The following is a 3,269-nucleotide window of genomic DNA, read 5'->3' on the forward strand; positions in this document are numbered from 1 at the left end:
TCCCAACTGGGCTTTGAATCAAGTCGAGGCTGGGGCAGGAGACCGCCACATCAAGGTGCAGAGAGGATGCCACTTGCATTCGTGGTGAGGTGAGGGGTCCGAGTCAGCACTGAGGCTGGGAGTTCAGGACGATGGCAAGAAGAAGGGGTTGGGGGGGGGATCAAATGGGTGGAGCAGACGAGCTCCAGCTGAAACATTCTACTCTGCTGTCACCTTTTAGATAAATGGTCACCATTTGACAGACCAATCAACTACTTGTTGCCAGCCAACTCCCCATTTGTAACCCTAACCCCTGGCTCCAGCTTCTCTGTAATTAGCGCTTGATCCAGCTGCTGTGTATACAGCAGTTAGAATGTAACTTGCTTTTTAAAAGATGCATCAATTCTTCAGCAATTGTTGGCTTTTAAAACTGTTCTATCCCATTTTAGTCCACAATCAAAAATACATAAAAATAGAAAGATGAAGTCTTGGCAATAGTGCTCCTGTATACTTTTTATTAATCATTCATGGAAGTGGACGTTGTTGCCTGGGCATCATTCATTGCCCATGTACAGTTGCCTTTGAGAAGGTGGCGGTGAGCTGCTTTTTGTTTGAAACTCTTCAACCTATTTGGTGTAGGTATGTTCATAATGCTGTTAAGGAGGAAATTCCAGATTTTGACCCAGTGACGCTGTAGGGATGGTGATATATTTCCAAATCAAATGGTGTGCGTCTTGGAGGGAAACTAGCAGGTGGTTGTTTCCCTTGAATCTACTGTCCCTTGTCCTTCCAGATAATAAAACTGCTATAATATTAGGTAGAAACTGGGGAATGTATACTGGGTCAGCTGTTTGGGGGTAATCCACATTTGGCATGTGGGAATCTTGTAAAGGCCAGTTGATTAGAGTTCCAGTCCAGTATTTTCCTGTGAAATGAAAGTTAAGGATGGGAAGATTCACAAACCTTGGATGACCAGAAAAGTTGAGAGCTTAGTCAATAACAAAAGGGAGGTGTACGTAAAGTTTAGACAGACAGACAGAATTCTTGAAGAATACAGAGATAGCAGGGGAGAGCTCAAAGGGGCCATGTCTTTGGCAAACAGGAGTAAGGAAAATCCCATGGTGTTTTGTACATATATTTATAAGGAGCAAGAGGATAGCTAAGGAAAGGTTAGGTCTAGTCAAGGACCAAGGAGGGAATTTATGCATTAAGCTGGAGGAATTAGGTGAGGACATGGATGGTGAGTCTCAGGAGGGCTATGTTGATATTCTGAGGCATGTCGATACATTTTTAAAAAAAAAAAAAAATGGGTGTTTTGAAAAACGTTTAAGGTAGATAAGTCCTTAGGACCTGATGGGATCTATCCAGAATGCTGAAGGAGACAGGTGAGGAAATTGCTGGGACTGTATACAAAACTTTGTAACCTCTTTAGTCACAGGAGAGGTTTCAGAGGACTGGAGAAAGCCAGTGTTGTTCCTTTGTTTAATAAAGGCAGTAGGAATAATCGGTGAAATTACAGGCCAGTGAGCCTTATGTTAATGGTAAGAAATTAGAGCAGATTCTTAGGGACAGGATTTACTCGCATTTGGAAAAATATGGCCTTAATAGTGATAGGCAGCATGGGGAAAATCATGTGTCACAAACTTGATTGACTTTTTTGAGAAAGTAACAAAGTTGACTGAGGGTAAGGTGGTCGATGTTGTCTATACGGACTTCAGCAAAGCCTTTTGATAAAGTCCTTCGTGGCAGGCTGATAGAAAAGTTGAAGTCACATGGGATCCACAGTGAGCTGGTTAAGTTGGATACAGAGCTGGCTTAGTCATAAACAAAATAGTGATGGACAGGTGTTTTTCTGACTGGAGATCTGTGAGCAGTGGTGAGACCCCTGCTGTTTTTAATATGTATAAATGATATAAATTGATAATTGTAGGTGGCCTGATTAGTAAGTTTGTGGATGACCCAAGGATTGGGTGAGTTGTGCATATTGAGGAGGATTACCAGAGGATACAGCACTTATAGATTGTTTGAAGATTTGGGCGGAGAAATGGCCCATGTAACTTAATCTGAACAAATGTGATGTGATGCATTTTGGAAAATGTGATGCAGGAGGGAAGTATACAGTAAAAGGCAGATCCCTTAGTAGCATCAGCATATAGAGGGATCTAGGCATACAGGTCCATGGTTCCCTGTTGATAAGGTGATTAGGGTATATGGCATGCTTGCCTTCATCAGTCAGAGCATAGAATATAAAAATTGGCAAGTCGTGTTGCTGGTGTACGGAAGGTTAGTTGGGCCACATTTGGAATATTGTATACGGTTCTGGTTGCGACACTATCAGAACAATATGGAGGGTTCAGAAAAGGTTTACCAGTATGTTGCCAGGTCTCGAGCGTATGAGCTATAAGTAGTGATTGGACAACTTTGGTTAGTTTTTGCTTGAACGTGGATGGATGAGGGGCGAGCTGATAGTTTACAAAATTTAGGGGCATGGATTGAGTGAATATTCAGAGTCTTTTTCCTAGCATAGAAATGTCAATTACTAGGAGACATGGGTTTAAGGTAAAAGGGGGAAAGTTTAAAGGAGGTGTGAGAGGCAGGTTTTTTTTATACTGCAGGTGATGAATACCTGGAATACACTGCCAGAAGAGTGTTAGAGGTGGATACAGCAGTGATGTTTTAAGAGGCAGGGAATAAAGGGATATAGTCCTCGTAAAGGCAAAACGTTTTTAGTTTTCAAGGGCATAATGTATCAGCACGGTCTTGATAGCTGAAGGGCCTATTCTGTGCTGTACTGTTCTTTGTATGATACTGTTGTCATTTAGAAGGTGTTCAAGGTTCCTCTGTAATGAATTTCTGCGGTGTATCTTATAGGTGGTAAGCACCGCTATACTGAGCGTCGTTGGTGGAGGGAGTGAATGTTTGTGAATGGGTTGCCAATCTAACAGGCTGCTTTGTCCTCTGGTATTGAGTATTTTTGGAGTTGCACTCATCCAAGAAGTGGGGAGTTTATCATCATACTCCTGACTTGTTTTGGAGATGGTGGACAGGCTTTGGGGAGTGAGGAGGTGAGTTAACTGCTCTGGGTTCTTTGCCTCAGATCTCAAAAAACTGAAATTGCTAGAAAAGCTCAGCAGATCTGGCAGCATTTGTGAAGAGAAATCAGTTAATGTTTCAAGTCCGGTGACCCTTCCTCCTATTGCATCTGCTGTTCTTTTTGTTTAAATTTAGCCTCAGATCTGTCCTCTTAGCCACCATACTTATATATTGCTAGTCCAATTCAGTTTCTCATC

Source organism: Rhincodon typus, chromosome 8 (assembly GCF_021869965.1).
Source record: "Rhincodon typus isolate 14 chromosome 8, sRhiTyp1.1, whole genome shotgun sequence".
Taxonomy (NCBI): Eukaryota; Metazoa; Chordata; class Chondrichthyes; order Orectolobiformes; family Rhincodontidae; genus Rhincodon; species Rhincodon typus.